Genomic DNA, 16,539 nt, shown 5'->3' with positions numbered 1-16,539 from the left:
TCAATTTGTGAATTTCAAGTTTTTGTGTCACTATTCACCTCATTGGTCAACAAAAATGTTGACTTTTTGATAGAAAATAGGTACAATGGTTTTGACACTCCCAATATACCACATTTTGCATTTAAAACTTGTTGGCATTAAGCATTAATACCATTTCTAAGCTTAAACCAAGGGAAGCAGAATTTTCAGTTTTTGTTGCCCAAATTTACTGTTCCATTGGGCAATGTTGCAGTGGGAATTTGAGGAAAAGGTAAACATGAAAGTTGTTCCTTATTTTGTCTAGTTCAATTTATTTTTTTGAATCACTCCATTTGGAGTTTTTATCTCCAGATATGGTCCAAAAACCACAGCTGGCCGGATTTCAATTCTGCAGAATTTACCAAATCTACAGTACCATGAACAGTGACTGCCACTGCCTTGTTGGATGAGTTCTGGCCATAATTTGGGGTAGGTTTCTTCATGAAAGTTGTTTTTCTATGTCTTAACTTGTTGCTGTAAAACCTTCAGGTCAATTGACCTTTTCTACAGTGAGTTATGGCGAAATGAACAGTTACTATTCATTTGGTCATTCTGCAGAATTGGCTTGCAGGGTACCCGGATTGGGGCCAACTTTTGGTCCTCTTGATTTGGTCTTTTGGGCATGGTTTCTTCAGTAAAAATGTGCCATTATAAGTCTAGTTTCATGTCCAATTGGCCAAACACCAATTGGACCAAAACAGCCAAAGATATGGTAGTCCAAGTGGGCCGGAATCACAGGCACCCTGCTGCATCACTGGGCAGCATACTCATTCACTTTGCCATACTAATTTCAGTCCAAATTATGGTCAAATTTCCTCAAATGGTCACTAATTGACCATTAGAATATTCTTTAACAATTTCATAAGCCAAGTCCACATTTAACTCTCAAAACCCTAATTTCCATTATAAATTTTCACAACATACCTTAATTACTAACTCATTCACTAACCACATGCATACATGCTTTAAACATGATCTCTAATCCACTTTAAGTCCATCAAAACACTCCATCATTGTTCCTTCCTTAGGGCTACCGAAATTCATGGTAGGCATACACACAAATTTGGTTCATTTAATTCACAAATTCATGTTGATTTCAAGTCCCTAACATGAAAAATAAGGATTTTAAGTAGATAGGTGCACTAACCTCTTGTAGGGCAGAATTTTCCAAGTTCAATCTTCACTTCCTTTCCTTTTTTTGGCTACCAAAAGGTTATGCAAGGTGCAAGGATAAATTTTTGTGAAACAAGTAGGAGAATTTATGGTGAAGGGAGGAGGGAAATTGATCTTGTTGAAGTTGTCAATGGAGGTTGGGCAAGGCAAGGGTTTCGGTTGGTTTTGGGGAAGGAGAAGGCTGCTGCTTTCTTTAATTTTTTTGGTCATATTTATCTCTTTTTATTTGTTAGTTGAATGTTTGTTTAAATGTGATTGGTGGTAGCTTTTTAAATGACATCACATTATGTCATAAATGAGCATTTTTTTTATTTTTCTTTTCTTTTCATCACTACTCAATTTCAATTTAATTTTTAGTAATGTTTATTCACATTTTATTTCATAATAATTATTTACTCAACTGGACAAGTCAGCCAAAAATCACCTCTGAAGGCGAAATGACCAAAATGCCCTCCGTTTGGCTTAACGGGTCAAAATTGTCTGTACCGATTGAAAAATTTTTCTAAATATTTTCTTGGCATTCTAATGCCATAGAGACCTCAATGACCCTTCTCCGGAGTCTCAAAAATTATTTTATAATTTTCCCCCCAGGTCTAGGGCTCCTAGTTGCGAGAACCGCAACTTCCCTCTGGGTTACCCATCGCTAGGGCACCGGCTCATTTAACTTGGTTGTATTTTATTTCTAAAATTTTTCCTAAATTTTTCTTGTTAATATTTGAGTTAATTATGGTTCCTCACTTTAGTTTAAATATTTTTCCGGATGTTCTAGCTGTTCGGACCGACACCGGTCACTGGAACAGTAGAATGTACGGAGTTGCTACCGGGAGGGTGTTACATCTTTAGCACACTATAGTTTTCTAAATACCCGTTCCATCCTCTCTAACCACTGTCCTACTTCCAGTGGATCCAGAGTGCCCTTGAACTCAGTAGCCCCAAATTTCATTAGTTTTTCATATTGTCGAGCTGGGGGCCATGGTTGTGCTGTAGGTGTTTGCATCTGAGCTTGTGGTGGCACATTTCCCACCACTTGTTGAAAGAACGCAGCCATCTATTGTGCAACCTGAGCAGAAAATTGTAGTGCTTGAGGAGGAGCTAGAGTGGCTGAACCACTCACATTCTGGAGTGCTGGGGCTTCTCCTTGGGCCTCGGCCTCAACAGATTGTTCTACGGAATGATATTCTTCTTTCATTTCGCTTTCAGAAATTTTCTTCTCTCTGATAACAAACACAAGGAGGTTGACCTCTGTTAGTGCATATTTATGATGTAAATATGTCATATGTATTAATTTAGGATACTTAAGTAGTTGTACTTACCGACAAAATATTTCAAATTTAAGGTTCAAAATTTATTTTAAAACCATTGCTCTTATACCACTAAACATGTCACACCTTACCTCTAAGTAAGATGTAACGTGATCCCATAGTACATCTAATAAATTATTGTACTTCGCCTACCGGTAACCCATTAAATATACTACAAGAGATTTTAAAATAATTTTCTTACTTTTCGAAGGTGGAGAGCACTTTTGGTAGGAATTAAAAACTTTTACTTAAAGTTTAAAGATTAGTTAAAATTTTTGTACATTTTTATTTTTACGCAAATTTTGAAAAATTTTCGGCAGAGTATGTAACACCCCTATGTTCGGTAGTGCGTTCTACTGTTCTGGTGACCATTGTCTGTCCGGACAGCTAGAATGCCTACATTTAAATATTAGTGAGGAGACATAAAATAATGAAATACAAGAAAAGAAAATACAAGAGAAATAAAGGAAAAATAATAGCAATGAAATGTAACCAAGTTAAACAAGCTGAGAACCATAGCGATGGGTGACCGCACCGGGAAGTTACAGCGTGGACCGTTGACTAGCCCTGGACTGCGGGAAACCATAGAAATTATTTTTAGGACTTAAATAAAAATCTATTGAAGTATAAATGTCATTAGAAATATCAAAAAAAAAATTATTTAATTAGTACAAAGAAAAACGAGAAATCACCGAAAAATTGGGAATGCAATCCGAATAGGGGCATTATGGTCATTTGACACCCTGAGTTACCTTTTGACCTAAATTTCCATTAAAAATAAATGATATTACACTTTGAAAATGTCATGAAAAATTAAAATGGTGATACATAATCTAAATAGTAAAAGAAAAGAGGTAAAATGTGGGAAATTGGAAATTTTGGATTAAATAAATCATAAACTCACTTAGTGCTCCACTAACTTCAGCATTTGGACACCTAAAGGGACACTTGGGAGGTGCCGCACTCATCTTCAACCTTAGGAAGAGAACCAGCTGAACCAAACCTTGAGAGAAATGGCCGTCCATACTCCAAGCTCAAGTTCACCATGTTCTAGCCACATTTTCCACTAGGTTCCTTCATTAACTTTGCTCCTCACCTTGCAAGAAAGAGTTTGATAGCAATTTTAAGAAGTTTAGTGAGGTTTTGATCAAGATTCAAAAGTGGTAAGTGAGTGTTTTTAATTCTTGTTTCATTAAAAGTGTAACCAAGGTTGTGGGTAGTTGATTTATGGAAGAATACTTGAAGTTTGATGTTTTAATGGAGATGTACATTTTGGCAGCCATGAAAATTCAGTATATGTAGCTTATTTCTATTTGTTTATGGTTGTTTAAGATGTTGTTATTGATGACAGCATGGATATGTGTATAATGGTTTGGAATTGGGTATGTAAATGGGGTCTGTTCATGTGGTTAAATGGTATAAATGGACTTTGGAAAATTCTGTGTTATAGTGTGCATATTGAGAATGGTTACAAGCTATCCAAAATGACCAAAATGTAATGTAAAGAATGTTAATGGTAAGGTACAAACCAGAATTGGCATGAAGGAAGTAGTTTGGCAAGTGTTGAATATGTAATTGGTAAGTGATGAGAAGTGTGTAGTAGGGCAGTGTGTGTTTTGGCTTAGAACCTTAAGTGTGTGACTCCAATTGGTATGAGACCAATTGGAGGTGAAACTAGGCACAAAATGTGCCAACTTTCATGAAGGAAGCTTACCAAAATTCTGCCTAGAAGGTGACTTGAAAAATGACCAAATCTGGATTAGTGACTTGAAAGCCTGAAAATTGACCATTTGGGCAATTGTTAGTATTTTGGCCATAACTCACTTAAAACAGGTCCAAATGACCTGAAATTTTTACCATGAACAGTTTAGACATATATCTACAATTCTTATGAAGACACTAAAGCCTAGGAATGCCCAGAAGTAAGTCAAATAACTTGCACAATTTCAGGTTCCAAAACTAGCCAAACCAAAAGTGACCTAAAATGACCTAAAGTTACTATTTTGGTGCATTCTGTCTAGCATTGGTAAATTGACCATAACTTAGTCTATAAAACTCAGAATGACCTAAAATTTCACCCCACGTGCAATAAGGTATAGACCTACAAGTTTGTAGTTTGGACTGAAACCTGAAAACTGAGAGAACTATGTCGTCCAGCTAGGTCAAAATAGTACACCAAAATCCAGCAAATTACAATAAAATGCAATATACTTAAAAGTGAATTTGGTAACATGTACCAACACAAAAAGGCTATAAAATATGACATATTGGTAACATTAAACCTAATTCGCCTAGAGTGCATAAAGGGTCAACACTATAGGTTAACTAAGGAAAATAATAGAATTCAATAAATTAATTATTAAGCCTTATTGTTAGAGACAGTTTAAATGAGTACTAAAACACTTCAAATTGTGTGTTTCAGTTAGCAAAGACTCAGGGAAGGAGAAGGAAACACTGAGTCAGGAGCAAGAGACATTTATCAGAGTTTTGTGCACAACAGTTTTTTCTTTTGAATTTTTCAATTGAAATAAATTATGACTATTGTATGTTATTGTTTTAAATTGTGGAAAATTGTTTGAATGGATATTTGATGGATACTTATTGCTTGAAAAACATCTTAAATGGTTTGATACCACAGCTATCATGTATATTGATTGAATTCCTCGTTAGCTTAGCTAGTGGGACGAATTGACTTTGAATTTCCTCTCTGGCTGAAGTGTTGTGGTGTATGCCTGTTGAGGACGAATAGAATGAGTACTCATATTATTGCTAGCTAGCTATGTTATTCCTCATTAGCCATCGGCTTTTGGGACGAATTGGACTTTGGAACATGATTAAGCTGTGTGTGTGATTTATTGATATTTATTATGATGTTGTGAAATGGAGTTTAAATTCTTTATGACATTCAATGTCTTTGAATTTAACTATGGTTTTAAGTATCCACTATTTATATGACTTATGATTTATGATTTAAAGTTGCATTTTGTTAATGTTGTGCACCACTGAGACATTGGCTCAGCGATAGCTTTTCACTGCTGTCGTAGGTAGACAGACTGACAGGGTAGCAGACTAGGATGCTATTGCTACATTGAAAGTTCATCGGGTATATTGAGTATACCATATTTTGCATTTTGTATTGTAATGTATGTTCACTATATGTATATATTGTTCTTAGTTTTGAGCAGTTGTAAATTAAAATTGTACATTAAAATTGTACATTAAAGTTTTAAACTAAATTTGTAAATTATTTTGACTTGTAAATATTGTGATATATTTCTTTTATCTCAGCTTTTGAAAACACTGTAAAATTATTGTGGATTTGAGTTGACAAATGTTGAGAAACTTATTATGTTGATTAGATATTGGAGTTTGGGGATTGAACAAAATATCGGAAGTGCTTTTTACAGGTTTTTGAAGAACTGTTTTATTAAAAATACAGATGGCACTCTATCAAAATTTTTACAGAAATTATTAATACTTTAAATGTGTTATCTGGTTTCACTTCAGTTAAAAAAAAAAAATTAACACCTGTAAATAGTGCTCACCACTGTGAAAAGAAGTAAGAAAAGGTTTAAAATCCTTTGTAGTGTATTTAATAGGTTATCAGTATGCGAAGTTGGTAATTCATTAGGTATACTATGGGATCATGTTATGTGTTACGGAGGGGTAGGGTGTGACGTGTTTTAGTAGTATTAGAGCTAGTTTTTAAATTCTGCTTTGACCTATAATTTGAATATTCTTTCTGCATAGTACAACTTCTCAATGTCATTGTTTAATACATACAGTACATTACATTTTAAATATGCACTAACGGGAGGAAATCTCCTTGTGTTATTTGTTTAGGAGGTCTAAGATCCTCAAATTGACTATGGAAGAAGGGGATCGTTTAGTCGATCAATCAATAGAGGTTGAGGTACAAGGGGATGCCCCAGGCCTACACAATGTCAGTGGATCCGCCGCACCAGCCCCCTTAGTACCGCAGTTTCCTACTCAGTTCACTCAGCAGATGGCTGCAATGTTCCAACAGATGGCTAGTAACATGCCTACTCAAGCCCCACCATAGACACCAGTGGTATAACCATAGTCTTCAGCTAGGCAGTGTGACAAGCTGCTTAAATATGGGGCTACTGAATTCAAGGGGACAGTATATCCTTTAGAGGCAGAACAGTGGTTAGAGAAAATGGATAGGGTGTTCAAGAAGCTACATTGTACAGAGGAGCTCAAATTTGAATATTCAGTGTCTCTGCTACAGAGGGATGCATATGACTAGTGAAAAACCATTCCCCATAGTCTGGTAGAACCTTCAGTGCTAACATGGAATGATCTTCTATGGGAGTTCAGACAAAAATATGTCCCTGATGCTTATGTGACCAGAAGCTGCAAGAGTTCCTAAGTCTGAAACAGGAGAGTAGATCGGTGGCTGAATATGAAAGGGAATTTTCCCGCCTGAGCCATTATGCAGTAATTCTACTTTCTACCAGTAGGGAGAGATGTAAGAGGTGTGAAATCGGCTTGAAGCCTAGTATTAGATTATAAGTAGTCGGATTCAAACATACTAACTTCTCTGAGCTTATTTCTCAAGCACTGGAATTAGAAAGAATTGAGTTAGAAGTGGCCCCAGAGAAAAAGAAATCAGAGAAGATAGAGAAAGAGAAAGAGGGGAAGTCAGTAGATCAGAGTTCCAGTGGTCCTACTGGGAAGAGGAAAAACTTTGGGGGACACAACAGAGGTGGTAAAAAGTCCAGTAAGGAAAGATATTTGGGACAGAAACCTCCTCCATCTGGTCAGCAGAGTACCAAAAGTTCCTACCCTCCCCGCCAATGTGAAACTTGTGGAAGAAATCATGGTGGGGTGTGCTATAAGGCCATAGTAGCCTGTTATAACTTTGGAGGCATAGGGTACTTTGCCAAAGACTGCACCAATACTCATAGAGTTGGGCCACCTCCTACTACTACTGAAGGGTCAGTTCAGAATCCTGCCACCAGAGGTTCACAACCACCTAGCAGAGGTAGAGGCAGGGGTAGAGGTAGTCCAGCAGGAAGCCAAGGCACTGTGAATCAATTAGAGCAAAGCAGTGCTCCAGTCAGAGTTTACGTAATTAGACAGAGAGAAGAGGCAGAGACATCTGATATTGTGGCTGGTACCTTCTCAACTTTTAATCAAGATGTATTTGTGTTATTTGATCCGAGTTCTACCCATTCTTATGTGAGTACTAGCACTATTGATTGCATTGCTGTTCCGTGTGTGAAAATGGACTTTGAGGTGCTAGTAATAAGTCTGCTAGGACAAGAGGTCAGGGTTAATAGAATGTATAGAGATTGTCCTTTGGTGATCCAAGGACACATTTTTCTGTCTGCTCTCATTGAAATGCCCTTCAGAGATTATGATATCATCTTGGGCATGGATTGATTGACTGTAGATTGAAGACAATCACTTTTGGTCTCCCTCAGTACAGTGAAGTGGTAATACATGGGGAGAGGCAGCTACTGCCATCAAACATCATTTCGGCTGCACTAGCCAGAAAAATGATCAGAAAAGGGTGTGAAGCATACTTGGCACATGTGGTAGACACCCAAGTGGGGAGTCCAGCATTGAGTGACATTCCTACAGTATATGACTTTCCAGATGTGTTTCCTCATGAATTGCCAGGATTACCTCCAGAAAGAGAAGTGCAGTTTGAGATTAATGTTATGCCTAGTGTGGATCCAATCTCCGTAACACCATACAGAATGGTACCAGTAGAGTTGAAGGAGTTTAAAGTATAGTTGCAAGAACTACTTGAAAAGGGCTTCATCCGCCCTAGTGTGTCACCTTGGGGAGTGCTAGTATTGTTTGTTAAGAAGAAAGATGGCGCTCTCCGCTTATGTATCGACTACCGACAGTTGAATAAGGTGACAATAAAGAACAGATATCCATTACCTCACATTGATGATCTGTTTGATCAGTTGAAGGGTGCAGCTGTATTCTCCAAAATTCATTTGCGATCTGGTTATTATCAATTGAAAGTGCAAGAGCAGAGTATTCCAAAGACTGTTTTCAAAACTCGATATGGCCACTACGAGTTTCTTGTAATGCCATTCGGGTTAACTAATGCTCCAACTACTTTTATGGATCTGATGAACACTATCTTTAGACCATATCTCGACCAATTTGTGGTTGTGTTTATTGATGATATTTTGATATATTCGAGGAATGCAGAGGAGCATAACAGACATCTGTGGATTGCACTGCAAACTTTAAGGGAGAAACAACTATATGCCAAATTGTCGCAATGTGAATTTTAGCTGAAAGAAATCTCCTTCTTGGGACATGTTGTGTCAGCTGAAGAGATCAAGGTAGATTCTAGCAAGGTAGAAGCTATCCTTAATTGGATGTCGCCCAGGAATATCATAGAAATTTGCAGTTTTCTGGGTTTAAATGGATATTACCGTCGATTTGTGAAAAGGTTTTCTATGTTAGCTTCTCCACTGACCAAGCTACTTTGAGAAGATGTAAAATTTCAGTGGACAGATAAATGCCAGCAGAGTTTTGATGAGTTGAAGAGGTGTTTGACTGAAGCTCTAGTCCTTACTTTACCTACATCGGGTAAAGAATACACAGTTTATAGTGATGCTTCTCACAATGGGTTAGGCTGTGTACTGATGCAAGATCGGAATGTCATTGCTTATGCATCATGCCAGCTGAAAATCGCATGAGAGGAACTATCCGACACATAATTTGGAGCTTGCAGCAATTGTTTTTGCTCTAAAGATCTGGAGACACTACTTGTATGGGGAAAAATGCTACATTTATACAGATCACAAGAGCTTGAAGTACTTAGGCACCCAGAAGGAATTGAATTTGAGGCAGAGGAAATGGTTAGAATTGATTAAAGACTATAATTGCTTAATAGACTATCAGTCAGGGAAAGGAAATGTGGTTGCTGACGCCTTAAGTCGCAAGACTATGGCAAGTCTCAGACTTTCTCCTTTGTCCTTGGTACATGAATTGAAAGCACAGCATGCCAGTTTGGAGATTGATGATGAGGGACAGACAATAGTTGCATGGTATGTACAGCCAGTGTTGATTGATCAAATCAGAATGGCTACTTAGAGTGATGATAAATATCAAAAGATACTGAAAGAAGTCCAGCAGGGCAAGAAACCTGAATTTTCTATGAGAGATGATGGTTTATTGCTACATCAGGGCAGAATGTGCATTCCTAATGATGTTGACTTGAGATAGATCATTATGAAGGAAGCACAGTTTCCTTTTGCTATGCATCCTGATGGAACTAAAATGTACAGAGGGCTGAAAGAGCATTACTGGTGGATGGGTATAAAGAGGGATATAGCTGAATCTGTTTCCAAATGCCTAACTTGTTAGTAAGTAAAGGTAGAACACCAAGTTCCAGCTGGTTTGTTACATCTATTGCCAGTATCAGAGTGGAAATGGGAACGAATAACTATGGATTTTGTGATGGGACTTCCGAGAACACAGAATAGTTATGATGTAATATGGGTTATGGTTGATAGATTAACCAAGTCTACTCATTTTTTGCCAGTCCGGATGGACTATATCCTGGAGAGATTAGCCAGATTGTACATAAATGAGATTGTAAAACTGCTTGGAGTGCCAGTATCAATTGTATCTGATAGAGATCCTAGGTTCACTTCTAGATTCTGGGGTAGTCTTTAGAGAGCCCTAGGAACTAGATTGAACTTCAGCAAAGCATTCCACCCACAGACAAATGGCCAATCTGAAAGGGTAATTAAGATATTGGAGGATACGCTATGGGCTTGTGTGATTGAGTTTGAAGGTAGTTGGGATACACACTTGCCTTTGATTGAGTTTGCTCATAACAATAGCTACCAATCAAGCATTAGGATGCCTCCATATGAAGCTTTGTATGGCAGGAAGTGTAGAACTCCCCTATGTTGGGATGAAGTACGTGAAAGAAAGATGATTGGGCCAAAAATTGTTCAGCAGACAGAGGAAAAGATCAGATTGATCAAAGATCGACTCAAGGCTACATCAGACCGTCAGAAGTCTTATATTGATCTGAAAATGAAAGATATTGAATATGCAGTGGGTGATAAGGTATTCCTCAAAGTTTCTCCTTGGAAGAGGATTATGAGATTTGGCAAAAAGGGAAAACTAAGTCCTCGTTTCATCGGACCGTATGAGATTTTGGAGAGAGTGGGTCCTTTGGCATATCGGTTAGCATTACCTCAAGAGCTAGAAAGGATACACAGTGTATTCCATGTGTCCATGTTAAGGAGGTACAGATATGACCCATCTCATGTATTATCAGTTAAAGAGATTGAGGTAAATCCAAACCTCTCATATGAGGAAGAACCCATAGAAATTCTGGCATATGAGGTGAAGTAGCTGAGAAATAAACAAATACACCTGGCTAAAGTGTGTGGAACCATCATTCAGGCCAGAAAGCTATTTGGGAATGTGAAGAGGACATGAGGAGACAGCACCCACAGCTATTCAGAAATTGATGCTAGGTAAAATTTCGAGACGAAATTTATTTTAAAGGGGGGGGGGGGAGGAATTGTAACACTACTATACTCGGTAGTGCATTCTACTGTTCCGGTGATCAGTGTGTAACACCCCTATGTTTGGTAGTGCGTATTACTGTTTCGGTGACCAGTGTTGTTTAGACAGCTAGGATGCTTAGAACTACACTTCGATATGAGTGAGGAGACATAAAATAATGAAATACAAGAAAAGAAAATATAAGAAAAACAAAGGAAAAATAATAGTAAAGAAATGCAACCAAGTTAAGCTAGCCGAGAACCCTAGCGATGGGTGACCGCACCGGGAAGTCACGGCGTGGACCGTTGACTAGCCCTGGCTGCGGGGAACCTTGGAAAATATTTTAGGACTTAAAGAGACATCAATTGAAGTATAAATATCATTAGAAATATCAAAGAAAAATTAAATAATTAGTACAAAGAAAAGTGAGAAATCGAAAAACGGACAAAACCCGGTGTTACCGAAAAATCGGGAATGCAACCCGAACAGGGGCATTGTGGTCATTTGACACCCCGACTTGTCTTTTGACCTAAATGTCCATTGAAAATACATGATATTATATTTGGAAAATGTCATGAAAAATTAATTTAGGGGTACCTAATGTAAATAGTAAAAATGGAGGGTAAATTTACTAATTATCACATTTAAATATAAAATATAATTGATTTTGTGTAAGTGGACCACTAAGGATTATAATATGTATTTAGTGGGCAGATTACTCCACTAAAACTTCATCTTCAACCTTTAAAGACCAAACCGAAATGAAACCTTAGGAAACCTCCATAGCCGAAACTTGAGTGAAGCTTCAAACCTCCTCCATTTTCAACTCCAAACACCAAAGTTCCTTCACTAATATTGATCCCCACTTCACAAGGAAGAAGTAGATACCAATATTAAGAAGTTTTAATGAAGATTTAAGAAGTCTCATCCATAGGTAAGTTGAGTTTTTTATTGTTGCTTTGTTAAAGTTCGTAAGGGTGTTATGGGTGTTAGATTTATGAAGAAATTTTTGAGGTTTAATGTTGAATGGGAATATATACTTTTGGCAGCCATGGAAACACCTTGAAGGTAGTTCATTTGTGCTTGTAAATGGTGGATTAAAAGGTTGATTAAATATTTATGTGTATAGGAAATCATTTGGGTGATTATACTTAGTATATGTAAATGTGTATTGAAATTTAAAGCTTGGAAATTGATGGAATATGTAACACCCCTAAGTTCGGTAGTGCTTTCTACTGTTCCAGTGACCAGTGTTGTCCGGACAGCTAGGATGCCTAGAACTAAACTTCAATATGAGTGAGGAGACATAAAATAATGAAATACAAGAAAAGAAAATACAAAAAAAATAAAGGAAAAATAATAGCAAAGAAAGGTAACCAAGTTAAGCGAGCCGAGAACCTAGCGATGGGTGACCACACCGTGAAGTCACGGCGTGGACCGCTGACTAGCCTTGGACTGCGGGGAACCCTGGAAAACATTTTTAGGACTTAAATAGACCCTTATTGAAGAATAAATATCATTAGGAAGATCAAAGAAAAATTAAATAATTAGTACAAAGAAAAGTGAGAAATCGAAAAAACAGACAAAACCCGGTGTTACCGAAAAATCGGGAATGCAACCCGAACAGGGGCATTATGGTCATTTGACATCCCGAATTGTCTTTTGACCTAAATTTCCATTAAAAATAAATAATATTACACTTAGAAAATAAAATGAAAAATTAATTTGGTGGTACCTAAAGTGAATAGCAAGAATTAAGGGTTTAATGTGGAATAAGTGGGAATTTAACATATTATATGATTAATTGAGTGAGTGGGCCACTAAAGGAATAAAATAAAAACATAATGGGGCAGCTGTAATTCCATTATCCAACCTGAAACTTCATCTTCTCCAAACCCTCTCAACTTTGCCGAATTGAAGAAGAGAAAGTCCTTCATTGCCGTGTAGCTTGAAGCTTCATCCTCTCCCTCATTTCACTTCTAATCACTTAGGTTTCTTCATTAAAGATTGTCTACACATCATAAGGAAGAGCTTGATACCAAAATCAAGAAGTTTAATCAAGGTTTAGCAAGCTCCAACCATAGGTAAGTTTACATTTTTGAATGTTGCTTTGTTAAACTTTGTGTACATGTTATGGGTGTGTGCTTTGTGAAGAAAATTTTCAAGTTTGAAGAGTTCTTAATATATCCAGTTTGGACAGCCATGGAGTTGTGTATTTGATGATTTATTTTACATATATTTGACGAGAAATTATGATGAATAGGGTGATTTAATGTCCTAGTAGTTAAATTCCATGTATATGTGGTGATTGTACAATGGGGATTGAAGTTGACGAATTATGGACACTTTGGCATGGTGAAGCTTTGTGGCAGCCTTGGGACACTTTGATAAATGTATGAGTTCATGAAGGTATTTGCAGAATATTGACATTGAGGATTGATGGATATGTATATAGATTGGTTGTGTAAAGTGTATGTAAGAATGAGTAATGTTATGTGTATATGTGATTGTACTTAGACTTTGTAAATTTGAGTTTATTTGGTGTATTGAGGATGTGTGTAATCTGCCCAAAGTGACTTTAAAGTGAAGTGGTATATGGTTTCGGTAATGTACCAAAACAGAATTGGTAAGGGAAGTGGACATATAGTAAGGTGAATGTGTCATTGATGTATGTTTAAGCAAGGTAATTAAGGGCAGCATGCATTTTAACCTATAACTTTAAATGTGTAACCTCAATTGGTATGAGACCAATTGGAGGTGAAACTAGGCATAAAATGTGAAAACTTTCATTGAGAAAGCATACCAAAATTCTGCTTGCAAGGTGACATGAAAAATGACCAATTCGGATTAAGTGCAATTGAAACCTGAAAACTGGCCAATTGGGCAGTAGTTAGTGTTTAGGCCATAACTCACTAAAAACAGGTCCAATTGACCTGAAATTTTAACCATGAATAGTTAAGACCCATACCTACAAGTCTTATGAATAAACCAAAGCCCAGAAATGACCATAAGCAAGCCAAACAGCTTGAACAAGTTCGGGTCCAAAAACTGGCCGAACCAAAGTTGACCAAAATTACCTAAAATGACCTAATTTGATGCTATTTGACCAGCAATAGTAAAATGACCATAACTTGGTCTACATAACTCAGAATGACCTGAAATTTTTCCCCGCGTGCAATAAGACATAGATCTACAAGTTTGTAGTTTTGACTGAAACCCGAAAATCGAGGGAACTAGGTTGTCTGACTAGGTCAAACTAGTATCCCGGAATCCAGCAAGTTGCATTAAAATGCATTAAACAAGGAAATGAGTTTGGTAAAACGTACCAACCCTAAAACCCTATCGAATGTGACATATTAATGACACAAAAACCTAACTTACCTAAAACGCATCGAAGGTCGGTATATTAGGTGATTAAGCAAATAATAGCCTTCAGTGAATTACTTATCGAACATTATCGTTAGAGACAATTTAATTTAGTACTGAAACACTTCAAATTGTGTTTCTCAGTTACCAAATACTCAGGAATAAGGAAGGAAACACTGAGTCCAGACCAAGAGACAGTCATCAGAGGTTTGTGCACAACTAGTTTTCAACTGATTTTACTCTGAATAAGATTTCATATGATTAATTGTATGTTATTGACTTAAATTGTGTTTGTGCACAACAATATTTCTTTTGAATTTTTCAATTGAAATGAATTATGGCTATTTGTACATTATTGTTTTAAATTGTGGAAATGTGTTTGAATGGATATTTATTGCTTGAAAAGCATTGTAAATGATTTGATGGATACTATTGATTGAAAAGCACTGTAAATGGTTTTTGTGGAAATTAAAGATAATTATGAATTGTGTTGCCATTTTGTGAATGAAATTATAACTTTGGAAATATATTGGATTCTCACGAATCATTTGAATAAAATGTTTGGAATTAATTTTGTGTTCAAACTTAGCATAACAGTATGATATCATTCCTTCTCCATTTATGGGGTTGTGATCGTTATTTTCCTTCTCCATTTATGGAGTCGTGATCGTTATTTTTCTCCCTCTCTGGTTTACCAGTTGAGGTGATCGGATGAGTACTCATTATATAGCTAGCTCCCTTCCTCATTGATTTCGATTAGTGGGGTTGTGATTGCTTTGTCGTGGTGTACAACGCGGCATTGATCGAAAATTTGTGTTATGGCTTTAGTTGTGAATGAATTGGCAACACTGTATTCTTAAATTATTGGACTAAATTGTGTTGTTATGCAATTTGATAATTTGTGAAATGAAGTTTAAATTCTTATTGACATTTACTGTCTTTTGAATTTAACTATGTTTTGATTACTGAGATTTATTGTGATATTGTGTTAAATTCCTTATGACAGTATTGTCTTGAATTTAACTATGGTTTTTAAATATCCACTATTTATTTGAATTATGAATTGTGATTCAAATTTGTATTTGGTTAATGTTGTGCACCACTGAGACATTGTCTCAGTGATAGCTTTTTATTGCTGTCGCAGGTAGACAGACAGACAGGGCAGCAGACTAGGCTGCTATTACTTCCAGCGAGAGATTTTTGGGTATAACGAGTATACCACATTTTGTATTTTGTGCGGTAATGTATGATCACTGTATGTACATATTGTTTTGGTTTTGAGCAGTTGTAAATTAAAGTTGTGCATTGAAGTTGTAAAGTGAATTATGAGTTATTTTGACTTGTAAAATTTGTATTATATTTCTTTTGTCTCATCCTTTGAAAATACTGAAAAATTGTTGTGGATTGAGTTGAGAAAAATATTGTGTTGAATTTTATTGGAGTTGAGATTTGGAAAAATATTGAAGTGCTTTTTACAGGTTTTCTGAAGAACTGTTTTATCCAAAATACAGATGGCACTCTGCCAAAATTTTTACACAAATTCCAAATAAGTCAAATGTGTTAGTTCTATCACTTCAGTTCACAAAAGTTTTTAATACCTGTAAATAGTGCTCACCACTGTGAAAGAAGAAAGAAAAGTTTTTTAAAATCCCTTGTAGTGTATTTAATGGGTTATCAGTAGACGGAGTTGATAATTCATTAGGTATACTATGGGATCATGTCATGCCTTACAGAGGGGTAGGGTGTGACATGTTTTGGTGGTATCAGAGCAAAGTTTTTTAATTCTGTTTTCACATGTTACTTGAATATTCTTTCTTCATAATACAACTTCTCAATATCATTGTTTGATACATACAGTACATTACATTATAAATATGCACTAACGGGAGGAAATCTCCTTGTGTTATTGGTTCAGGAGATCTAAAATCCTCGCATTGACTATGGAAGAGGGTGATCGTTCAGTCGATCAATCTATTGAGGCTGAGGTGCAAGGGGATGCCCCAGGCCTACATAATGTCAGTGGTTCAGCTGCACCAGCCCCTGCAGTACTGCAGTTTCCTGCTCAGTTCGCTCAGCAGATGGCTGCAATGTTTCAACAAATGGCTGGTAATGTACCTACTCAAGTCCCAATACAGACACTAGTGGTACAACCACA

Source organism: Hevea brasiliensis, chromosome 10, assembly GCF_030052815.1.
Source record: "Hevea brasiliensis isolate MT/VB/25A 57/8 chromosome 10, ASM3005281v1, whole genome shotgun sequence".
Classification (NCBI taxonomy): Eukaryota; Viridiplantae; Streptophyta; class Magnoliopsida; order Malpighiales; family Euphorbiaceae; genus Hevea; species Hevea brasiliensis.
This window is presented reverse-complemented; position numbering follows the sequence as displayed.